Genomic DNA, 12,040 nt, shown 5'->3' with positions numbered 1-12,040 from the left:
GAGCATGTTTGGGGTGAGGGTCACCCCAAATGGAGATAAATGAAAAGTGGGTTTGGTTTTTCTGTATTTTATCAACAGAATAGAAAACAAGTGGCACTGATGAGTGGGCAGTTGGATGTGTGGGTCTGGAGTTTAGGGTGGGGCAGGGGAGGAATCTGGGCTGGAGACCATCAGAATTTGAGAGACCCCGGTGTATGGATGTTATTTGCAGCCCTTGGTGGGGTTGAGATTCCTTGGAGAGTAAATATAGAGAGAGGAGGGGGTGAGGACTGAACTATAAGTCATCCCAAAATTTAGATATTGGGAAGATGAGGAGGAACCTGGGAAGGGGATGGAGAGGAGTGAATAGCAAGATCCAGGAGAAAGTGAACTCTGAATGCCAAGTGAAGAAGACGGTTCAAGGAGCTAACGTTCAACTTTGACTCAAGGTGAAGACCTCACTTTCTTTTCTCATTTTTTTTTTACCAGCCCTAAAAAAATCTCATAAATGGCTTTTATGTCTACATATATTAAGAGCTAGTAGCAACTTGCTTTCTTCCTTCCTTCCTTCTTTCTTTCCTACCTTCCTTCTTTCCTTCCTCCCTCTCACTCTCTTTCTTTCTTTCTTTGGCCATGCCACGTGGCATGCGGGATCTTAGATCCCTGACCAGGGATCGAACCTGTCCCCCCTGCTGTGGAAGCACAGAGCCCTAACCACTGGACCACCAGGGAAGTCTCCAGTAGTAGCTTTCTTTAAGAGAATATTTTCAACTCTTCATAAAATGTATTACATGTAATAATTAGAGAATAAAGAGAGATGAGTGAGTGTTGAGATGAACTGCTGGACTGTGGATGAGGCCGTCTCCTTAGCTGTGTTGGTCTCACATTTGTGTTTCCCATTTAGACCTCAACAAAAAGACAATTTTCTGTATATCATTGACCTTTGGGTCTGATCACATATAATTGAAATTGCAAAAGTTCAAGTCATAAATGCCAAGAGCCGACAACAAAGAGTTGCAGGGGCTGTGATAGAAGAACATGTACAATTTGGGCACAAAAACTAGAAATAGTCAATTTTGCTTTCTATGTGGCTTATTTATTTATAACCTGCTTTGTCCCTAACTATAATCTTCCAGCAGGTAAAATCTGTGTCTAAAAACACCCATTGTTTGCAGGAACTTAGATTAAGTGCCTGGGGGTGTAACAAAGAATTAAAAAGAAAATAGAGGCAGGAATCTTCTAGTTGGCTTACTTTGGTCAATGTACAGATGCTACATACTTCTTAGATTTTTAGTTTTTCACCCATATGATCATTTGGACTCTAAACCCACAGGTTAAATCCAGGCAACAGGCAAGTTTTGTTTGGTGAACACAATGTTGGCTTACATATAAAAACTGGGAGATTTCCCATTGTACATCTCTGGGTGTTTTTTTTTTTTTGAAAAACTGGCCCGATAATACGCTGAGCTGGGTCACAGCTAGCCCTCTAGATAGGGCATGCCATTCAGTCTTCAGCTTGTCAAAATCCACACTCGGCCTAATTTATCCATTTAAGTTACCTGAGTGAGCCTTAGAGACAATGGAGTTTGCAATCATTGACCTGTGGGATTTAGTTATCACATAATTTATTACCACTTGAGTCTTCTTTCAACACAACACATGTGGCTCTCCCATAAACAATTTTCAAGATGAGAAAATTGACTTCTTCTGTGTGTTACATTGTTTTGGATGCTCATTTGCATCATGTAAAAGTTCACTTAAAATTATTTTTGATATGTCAAAACAAGATGCATATGGTAGCGTTGGTGGTATAGTGGTGAGCACAGCTGCCTTCCAAGATGCATATGGTTCTGAGCAAGTCCATAAATATATATTGCTATATTTTCCAATGTCAGAGTATTGTAAAGATCTGATAAGTTGACTCACATGGCCATACATATCCACCATATTGGACCAGACATCCTAACCCGCCATGCTACAATCACTGAAATGGCTTTCATTAGTTAGTTCATTCATGTTCATTCGCTTACTCTGTGTCGGTGCCTTTTATATGTCAGAACTGCTGGGAGATTGAGATTAGAAAGGAGTAAACTTGTTTCCCTACCATTATGATTCACTAGGAAGATAAATACAGAAGCAGACAATCAAGATCCAGTGGGATAAATTCTAGGAGAGAGTCAGCACAATGTGCCATGGGACCACAGAGTAGAGGGTCCGAAAGCAAGCAGGAAGCTGTGGGGCCCTCCCGGGTGCAAAAGCTCCTCTGTGTCCCCCACTGCTTGTCTATAGAAAAAGGCTTCAGCCTCTTAGACCTTCCCTTAGTTCCAAAGAGCAGACCCAAGCAGTTACTAATTAGGGAAGTGAGGGGATGCAGACTCATAGGAGAAGCAGGCAAGAAACAAGAGTTTACTGATAAAACAGAGTCCTAGTTTCTCCTCAAGGGTTAGCAATCTGATGCACATCTTTGAGTTGCTCTACAGCAGGAGTCCCCAACCCCCAGGCTGCGGACCAGTACTGGTCCTCAGCCTGTTAGGAACAGGGCCGCACAGCAGGAAGCGAGTGGAAGGTGAAGCTAGAGAATCTCCATCTGCTGCTCCCCATCACTCACATTACCGCCTGAACCACACCCCCTCCCCCAGTCCTTGGAAAAATTGTCTTCTGTGAAACTGGTCCCTGGTGCCATAAAAGGTTGGGGACCACTGGTGTACAGGAACCCAGGTGGAGGATGGTAACTTCAGGCTGAGCACAAGATTCCTGGAGCGCCGCCCCATTACCTCACCACAAGCCAATCAGAAGAAAGCCACACACCCTGCAGCCCTCACCCCAAATGTTGCCTTTAAGAAGTCTTCTCAGAAAACCATTCAGGGAGTTTGGGTCTTCTGAGCAGAGCTGCGGATTCTCCTTGCTTGGCCCTGCAATAAACCTCTGCTCCAAACTCCAACATTTCTGTTTGTTTCTGTTTGCTTCAGTGTGCATCAGGCACACAAACTTGAACTTGGGTTCGACAACAGGACCAGTGACCTCATTCAATGAGGAGCTCCAGTGTGGATAACTTCTAAGCTTCTTTGTTCTTAGCAGTTGAGTGAATATCAAGTATCTTACTGAACAGTGCTACTCTTTTGTGTTGGTGTGTGATGGGTCTCCATCAGATCTCATTCAAAGATATTCTCTCTGACTCTCTCTATCTTTCTGTCTCTCTCAGTTTATTGCTAGAGAGATAGGGAGGGAGGGAGAGGGAGAAGGGAAGAAAGAGAAGGAGGAAAAGAAAAAATGGGGGAGGTTAAAAGCACTTATTTTAAGATGGTTTCCAGAGATGGGTTTATATAACACTAGGGTTTGTAACACTTTGCTATGTAGCAAGGAAATTTACTGTCTCACAACAGCAAAGAAGTCTTGAGCTAGTCTTATTATTCTCCATTTAACAGATGAGGAAACTCAGAGGAATTAGGTCACTCACCCAAGATCCAGGGCTTATAAGTGGCAGAAGCAAGTTGCAAACCAATGTCTCTATAACCTTGATAACCTCACACTATGCAGCTCTCTATCACGGCATACAGGAGTTAGGCTCTGCTTCTCAGAGGGGGAAAATGGCAAAAACCAAGCAGAGACTCCAGACCTGTCAAAATATTACAAAGACTGGGCAAGCACAGTGAGAAATAGGCTGAAGCTTGGAGGGTCCTGGGGGTCCAGGGGATATACTCCAGGCATCCTAAAAAGGCACCTGAAGCTTAAGGAAAGACCCCTCTAATTCCCACTCCAGCACCTGTTGACACCAAATCTAAGGCCCAATGCTGTCTTGGTCAGAATTGATGCAGTAGCCAGTGGGGAGGGAAGGGGGCAGAAAAGAGGGCCTGCAGATCCAAACCTCTGTTTGCAGGACAGTTAGGAAGGGGCTGGTACTGGTGCTGTTTGTGGATCTACCTGTTGGAGAATGAACCCCTGCTCCTATTTTTGATGGTGAGCATTTCCTTTGAAATATTACAGCCTTGTCGGTGAGCTGCATGCTTCCTCTGAGATCCATTTTAATGTTTCTATGCAATTCTCCCCTCAATTTCGTGGGTTCTTGCCTTATTTCAAGTACTGTCTTCAGGCCAATGGAATGATTCCTGAAGAGAGTCTACATCATCCCAGGGTAGCCCTTCCTGGTCACCTACAGCTGCAAGGTCATGGAGGCCTGGCTCCCTCACCTGGGTGGGACGTCCCTAAACATAAATTACATTCCTGATTTCCCCTGCAAGATCAGCTGAAGTGGCTTCCGCAGGGTGTTGCCTGAACTCACACATTTACTTGTCTTCTTCTCCTTTTCTGTCTTTCTTTTACTAGGTTCTCCTTAATCAATAATTTGCTCCTGATCCTTGTTTCAGGATTTGCTTCTGGAGAAACTCACCTAAGACATGCAGTATTCATGTTTGTGTGTTACAGATTTATATATTCAGTCATGTTCGAAACTCACGGAGAGTGGTGTTTATGGAAAAATGGCATCGTGTTTGAAGCCAGATGAATCTTGCAAACCGAACCATTGCTACTGAGGCTGTCGGGCAAGGTAGCCCACCCCACCAGCTCTCACCTTGCTTGTTTCATAATGTGTGAAATGTCAGTAATGGTACTGAAATGGGAGTCTGAATTTAATAGGATAAAGTATTTAAATCACCTAGTACTCAATGGCCTAGTTATTATAAAGCCAAACAAAATAAAGTTTGAGACATTGACTCCCAGAAGTCATGAAGAAACTGCATTTAAAATATAAATAATTTTCCTTTGATTATGTTTTTGCATAGATCTTTCTCATATAAAGGAAGAAACGAATCAGTACAGACCTGGCCTTCACAGAGACAGTGAATGCGTGTTTGGAGTTCTACAGTGTTGCTGGCAATTTGTTCTCACCCTCAGGAGACCCTGTGGTCTGTGGACAGAGAAATAAATATTTCTGTTTGTTTCTTCATTTAGTATATGTCAGTCTTCCATTGATCTTGGCTATTTCCCTCAAAGGACTGCATGTAGAAGCAGTTTTCACAGCACAGATAAATATTAAAGGCATATTTAGTTCCCTACAGTAAACTAAACAGAGGAGACAAACAGTCCTATCACCAAAGGATGTATTTGAAGGCAGATTAAGGGCTGGCCATCAAAATGACCTGCCTAAAGCCCTAAAAAAGATGCCTTTCCTAAAACTCAAGGACCTGCCATCTTCCTTCGGGCTCTGCATTGAGCCCTGCATCACTTCTGTCCCTCAAGACCCAAAACGCTTCTTCCCTGGCTCAAGGTTAAATATTCTATTCACAGAAGCATGTGGGCTTGATGTTTTCCTGGACCTTATAGAGAATTCAAACTTCTTTCTTGGAAGCAGCATGGGCTGTGGGTTGGTACCTGTCCGCCCCAAGAAGAGACTGAGAAAGGGTTGAGCATTTATTCCACAAGACCTCATCTCTGGTTTGGGATAAAGAACCACTAATACCTCTGGCCGTTACAGACACACCAGACTGCATTTTCTTTCTCTGTCTTCATCCACACTGCTTGCTCTGCCTGGAGTTTCCATCTCTTCCATTACCCCTACACCTGTCTCCCTCTACCTGGGGCTCAGCTACTCATGTTCCAATATTCTGCTCTAGCAGCATCTGCTCTAATCAGCCTCTCCTGCCTCCTCTAATTAGCCTTGTCCTCATCTTCTGTTGCTCCCCTGCTCTGTTTGGATGTGCACTGCAGCAGCTATAACTGCCTAGAGCCAGGGACTGTGGGTTCCCATGAGTAAGAATCAAGACCGTCATTTTGAGTCTTACAGCATTGGTCACATAATATGCACTCAATACATGTTGGCTAGAAAAGGAGCATTCACAAAGTCAGATACCAGACAAGATGTTGAAATAAAAATATAACCCTACCTTCCAAGAAGCCTCCACAACTTTCCAGTTCCATGAAGAGGGGGATTTTATTTTATTTTATTTTTTCAAAATTAAGGTAGAGTTGATTTACGTTGTGTTAGTTTCAGGTATATAGCAAAGTGATTTAATTATATAGGTAGATAGATAGAGATATATAGATATGTCTTTTTCAGATTCTTTTCCCTTATAGGTTATTTTTTTTAATTAATTAATTAATTAATTTATTTTTGGCTGTGTTGGGTCTCCGTTTCTGTGCGAGGGCTTTCTCTAGTTGTGGCAAGCGGGGGCCACTCTTCATCGCGGTGTGAGGGCCTCTCACTATCGCGGCCTCTCTTGTTGAGGAGCACAGGCTCCAGACGCGCAGGCTCAGTAGTTGTGGCTCGCGGGCCTAGTTGTGGCTCTGCGGCATGTGGGATCCTCCCAGACCAGGGCTCGAACCCGTGTCCCCTGCTTTGGCAGGCAGACTCTCAACCACTGCACCACCAAGGAAGCCCTCCCTTATAGGTTATTAAAAATATTGAGTATAGTTCTGTCTGCTATGCAGTAGGTCCTTATTTGTTATCTATTTTATATATAGTAGCATGTCTCTGTTAATCCTAAACTCCTAATTTATCCCTCCCCCTCTTTCCCTTTTGGTAACCGTACGTTTGCTTTCCTATGTATGTGGGTCTATTTCTGTTTTGTAAATAAGTTCATTTGTATCAGTTTTTTTTTTTTTAATTTTATTTATTTATTTATTCATTTATGGCTTTGTTGGGTCTTCGTTTCTGTGCAAGGGCCTTCTCCAGTCGCGGGAAGCGGGGGCCACTCCTCATCGTGGTGCGTGGGCCTCTCACCATCGCGGCCTCTCTTGTTGCGGAGCACAGGCTCCAGACGTGCAGGCTCAGTAATTGTGGCTCACGGGCCCAGCCGCTCTGAGGCATGTGGGATCCTCCCAGACCAGGGCTCGAACCCGTGTCCCCTGCATCGGCAGGCAAACCCTCAACCACTGCGCCACCAGGGAAGCCCTGTATCATTTTTTAAAGATTACCCATATAAGTGATATTATATGGTATTTGTCTTTCTCTTGCTGCCTTACTTCACTTGGTATGATCATCTTTAGGTCCATCCATGTTGCTGCAAATGGCATTATTTCATTCTTTTTTATGGCTGAGTAATATTCCATTGTATATATATACCACATCTTCTTTATCCATTTATCTGTCGATGGATATTCAGGTTGTTTCCACATCTTAGCTATTGTGAATAGTGCTTCTGTGAACATTGGGGTGCATGTATCCTTTCGAATTAGAGTTTTCATCTTTTCTGGATATATGCTCAGGTTGGAATTGCAGGATCATATGGCAGGTCTATTTTTAGTTTTTTAAGGAACATCCATACAGGTTGTACCAATTTACATTCCTGCCAAGAGTGTAGGAGGGTTATTTTTTTGAGAAGGGGGATTTTAGTCTGCATTGTTCACTATATTTTCAGTCCCCCAGAACAGTGCCTGACACATAGTAGGCCCTTAATAAATATGTTATGAATGAAAGGATGCATTCCCTTTGGTAATAGTTATAGCTCTCTCAATGATGGATCCTGTTTAACACTGTAACATGAGAAATGTATTGCTTAGGCTTGCCAAATCAGGGGTCCTTGTTAAAAGGCAAATATCTCTGGGGAAAAAGTGATGGAGATATTTTAAATCTTGGCCTAACCAAACAGAAGCAAGTTAAACCCTTGTTTAAATTTGCTTTTCAGAGGTTCTGATTTGTTAGAATCTTAAATGGTACCTGGAGGTTAACAGAAGCTGGTTGCTTTTGAGCTCAAACACTTGCTGTAGGAAGTGAGATTGTGGGCGGGGTTTCACCCGTCCAGGCATCAGCAGCCACGGAAAATACATGTTCAGCTGTAGACTGTTGAATCCAATTTAGGGAGTTAAGTAGAAAATGTCTTCTTGATTGGAAGTCATTTCTGCTCTTCTTGGGTTGTTAGGTACTTCATCACAAGGGTAGATTTTGTCTTCTCTTTCTCTGTATATTCTGGAAGGTTTAATAGAGGGCAGTAAAACCTTTAGTAAATGGCTTCAACCACAGGCTGTGTCGCTGGAATAATTCCTGAAAGACGTATGGCAGGTATCACTGTAGAGATTTTTGATGGCAAAGTAGAATCCTCTCTTGATGTCCTAGGACAGTTTTGACTCTAAGAAGAGATGGTTAAGGAATTACAAAAGATAATTCTATTCCAAGACTAGAGAATCTAACAAGATTATAGTCAGCTGTGATTGAGATCAGTAAAAGAAAGGAAAAAGCATAACAAAATCTAGAAACATTGACCCTATAGGTTTTATCTTTGAATGTGCTATTTATTAGTATTACTCTGTTTAGTGTTTAGAGGTATCTGTTTAGACTTACATTTCAGGAAATATCAGCATAGTATTCTGATTCTTAGAAAAGAATACGCTTCTCAGTTCAAACTAGATAATTAAGATACCTGTGCTCCACAGTGGCAATTTTCTGGAAGAAAAGAAAAGGGACGGGACTCAGGAGAAGCCCTCACTTGGCATTTGGGGCTGGAGAGGGGTGGAGAAGGCACCAGTGGGGAGAAGGTGCAGAGACTAGAACTTGGGAGCTCTTGGAGAAGAGGGCAGGCATTAGCTAAGCACCTTCTTGCAAGTGGATGCCATATAAATTGCAGAAACTTGGCCTTGTCTTCTTGGCTTTTCTCTCTTTCAGAATGCCAGAAGGAGTAAGTGTTTGTGGAGGGTAGGGAGGACATGATGAGAATTTAAATGATGGTTTAGGGAGTCTGGTGGAGTGGCTCAGGTTGCCTAAATGGCTGGTGAAAGTAGGAAGTCCTATATATGCATTTCCAAGTGTCTTTCCTTCCTGATTATCCCCCCCAGCGTCCTCTGCCTACCAGGAGGTGTGGAGTTGCATCTGCTAGAATTTCTACCCAGGAGGGCTATGCATCACTGTGTCATCCTGGAGTTGATGGCTGGCAGTTAAGCTGTCCCTGGGGTCTTTGCAGATTTAGCAATTCACCCTCCTGGAAAGCATGACTGGATTAATATTGATGCCCCAGGGAGAAGGGTTATTGTAAAAATGGAATCCTGGAATAGTCACTTTTACTGCCTCAATCCATTTGCATCATTGCTTTAGAGGGATGCATAGGTATTTCTATTTTTAAGCTTGCTTCTTTGTGAGCAAAGGGAAGGGAGTTATGTTCCCTGAAATGAGATCTTGATTTTTCAAAGCAGAATCAATAGGCTGCCTCATTTCTGGGAAGAGAGAAGATGCTGCAATGGGTCTGGAACCTGCTAATCAAAAGCACAGTAGGGTCACCTGTATTTCTCATTCTGTCCTGGTGAAGAAAGGCTGTTGTGAGAAGGAAGCCTGAAATCCACTCTCACTGCCTAAACCCTCATCCATCCACATCCTTGTCCAAACCGCAAAGGGCTTGACCTCCCAGCCGCTCAGCAGGGGCTTTCATCTATTGTCTAAGGTGACCTCTATGAAATGGTGCTGTTATCCCCGCCTCACCTGATGACAGGGGAACTCTTGACCTTCAGAGCTGGTGAATAGAGAGGCTAGAACTTGAACCTGGGCTTTTCTTCCTTAAGAGCCTGTACATTTAGGAAGTAGGCTTTCTTGCTTGTTTGTTAATTATTAATTAATAATTGAACAGTTCAGCCAATATTTCTGCTTCTCTATTGTACAAAGAACCAGTTAGGACACTGGATTAGTCAGGGTTCTCCAGGGAAATGGAACCAAGAGGAGATATAGTTGGAGATGTATTATAGGAATAATAGACAACATATTTTATATATGTTAATAGAATATTAATATTAATTAATAATAAAATTGATCATTATATAATACATTATGTATAAAATAACATAATAAATATAGAAATAAATATATAAAATAAGTAGAAAATATATAATATTGGGTATTATATAATTAATTATATTATTAATTAATCTTACTATTATTTTAACATATAAAATACATTATATATTATTTCTATAATAAATTTCCATATCTATCTATCTATATCTCTATCTATCTATATCTATCTATCTATCTATTACCTACCTATCTAGCTATCATCTATCTATCTATCTCTACTGTCCATCTGCCTATCTATTATCTATCTATCTATCTATCTATCTCGTGGGATTTAGAGGCTGAGAAGTCTCACCATCTGTCATGTGCAAGCTGGAGAAACAGGAATGCTGATGGTATAATTCAGTGCACATCTGATGGCCTGAGAATCGGGGGGCTGGTGGTGTAAGTCCTGATCTGTGTCCGAAGGCCCAAGAAACCAGAGCTTCGATGTCAGAAGGCAGGAGAAGATACATGTCCCAGCTCAAGCAAAGAGAGAAAATTTGACCTTCTTCTGCCTTTTTGTTCTATTCAGGCCCTCAATGGATTGTATGATGCCCGTTTGCATTGGTGAGGGTGATTCCTTTACTAAATCTCCCGATTCAAATGCTGATCTCTTCTACAGACAACTACACAGTCACACCCAGAAATAATGTTTACCAGCTCTCTGAGTATCCCTTAGCCCAGACAAGTGGGTATATAAAATTAACTATCCTAGACACAGTTGCAAGCATTTATCATTCTTGTAGACAAATGATCTATGGTGGAATGTGTTCTTTGAGATGGGTGACCAAAGAGGGATAATGTGAACATGGGAAAGATGGTTAGCAGGTGTTTCCTGGGGAAGACACTGCCTATCCTTCCCTGGGACATCTGACTGCTTCCTTAAATTCCGTGGACTCTCCGTGTGGGTGTGGTGAGCACATGCCAGATTTGGCTGACAAAGTGGAAGATCCTGTTCTTTCTCATTGGAAATACAGTTGTTTCATCATCGTGTGTACCATCTCTCCTTCTGTTTTACGAGACAGCTTTATGCAGTGGAAGGGCAATGACCTTGGGGTGGAATTCCCAATCTCCTTTTGCAGTGGGACCAACCTGGGCAAGCCAAGGAAACTAGCTGCCCTGCAAAGGGACACACACTGCTTGGGTATGAATACTGGCTGTTTCTTACAGTTGGCCCTCTGGATCCATGAGTTCTGCAACCACAGATGCAACCAACCTTAGATCAAAAGTAATCCAAAAAAAAATTCCAGAAAGTTGCAAAAGCAAAACTTGAATTTGCTGCATATTGGCAACTGTTTAAACAGCTTATATGTTGTATTTACAACTATTTATATAGCATTTATACTGGATGAAGTACTATAAATAATCTATTGATGACTTAAAGTAAACAGGAGGAGATGTGTAGGTTATATGCAAATACCATGCCATTTTATATAAGGGACTGAGCATCCAGGGATTTTGGTATCCACGAGGGGTCCTGGAACCAATTCCCCGCAGATACGGAAGGAACACTGTACTAGAAATATGACCTCAGACAGGTTCCTTACCTGTTCTGTGCCTCAGTCTCCTCATCTGTGAAATGGGGATGATAATATCTATTATGTTTTATATAAACCCATGGGGATTATATGACGGATAGGTGGGTTTATAAATAAAGTACTTTCAAGGATGCCTGGCCCATAATAAATTCTAAGCAAGCGTTCACTGTCTCAGTTATTTCTTCCCTGGTAAAAGAAGCATTTTAATGCCTTCCTTGTGAGCAGAGTTGAGACTAATTTGTATACCTTATAGCTGTGACTTTCAACCAGGGCCAGTTTTTCTCCAGAGGATATTTGGCAATGTCTGTAAACATTTTTGATTGTTTAAAACTGGGGTGGGGTGGTGCTACTGGCATAGCACCAGAGGTCGGGGAAGGTGCTAAACATCCTACAATGCCCATTGCAGACCCCAAAGCAAAGAATTATCTAGTCCAAATGCCAATAGAGCTGAGGTGGGTACCCTGACTTACAGGAGGCGTGTAGCTCAGCCCTAGGTACCTTACAGGTATGCAGTGTGTATTGGTACCTTTCTTTTTCCCATCTTCCTTCACCTATACCATTGATATACCATTGACTATCACCTTTCTTTCTTCACAGGTGTACATTTACAGTCAACAACTCTACTTGATGCTCCATCTTTCTATTCCTTCCTTTAAGAATACACCAGATATTGGGCTTTTGTGGGGAGATTGGAATAATGAGCTCCCACTTTAGAGCTGTTTTTAGAGCTACCAGAAGAAGATGGATGATAGAGGGCCAGTTCTGGCTTGGAGCT

The 12,040-nt window shown here is 42.3% G+C and overlaps 1 long non-coding RNA gene across 1 annotated transcript; it reads left to right on the top strand.

Annotated features, from left to right (window-relative positions):
- The first annotated feature begins 3,379 nt into the window (after window positions 1-3,379).
- On the top strand, window positions 3,380-6,567 carry LOC309662792. The gene is made up of 2 exons (XR_014264968.1): window positions 3,380-6,048; window positions 6,363-6,567. It is a non-coding gene; the product is annotated as an uncharacterized lncRNA (long non-coding RNA).
- Window positions 6,568-12,040: the final 5,473 nt, after the last annotated feature.

The sequence above is a fragment of the Balaenoptera physalus genome (assembly GCF_965194825.1).
Source record: "Balaenoptera physalus genome assembly, chromosome: 6".
Lineage (NCBI taxonomy): Eukaryota > Metazoa > Chordata > Mammalia > Artiodactyla > Balaenopteridae > Balaenoptera > Balaenoptera physalus.
This window is presented reverse-complemented; position numbering and strand designations above follow the sequence as displayed.